Genomic DNA, 248 nt, shown 5'->3' on the forward strand with positions numbered 1-248 from the left:
ATAAATCCGTTCAACAGTTATTCCAGAAAAACCAAGTTCAAAAAAAAATTATCTTAGTTTTTTTGAGATTTTTTAAAATCTATTGGTCTGAATCAGTCCAAATTCTATTCAAAATCTAAGTGTGGTCAAGCCATTCCGAATGGCACCAACCGCGATGAAATCGGTCAAGCCGTTCAAAAGTTACGAGAGGTTTACACACACACACACACACACACACACACACACACACACACTCGAGGCAGAAGAGA

This window comes from Cotesia glomerata, linkage group LG10, assembly GCF_020080835.1.
Source record: "Cotesia glomerata isolate CgM1 linkage group LG10, MPM_Cglom_v2.3, whole genome shotgun sequence".
NCBI lineage: Eukaryota > Metazoa > Arthropoda > Insecta > Hymenoptera > Braconidae > Cotesia > Cotesia glomerata.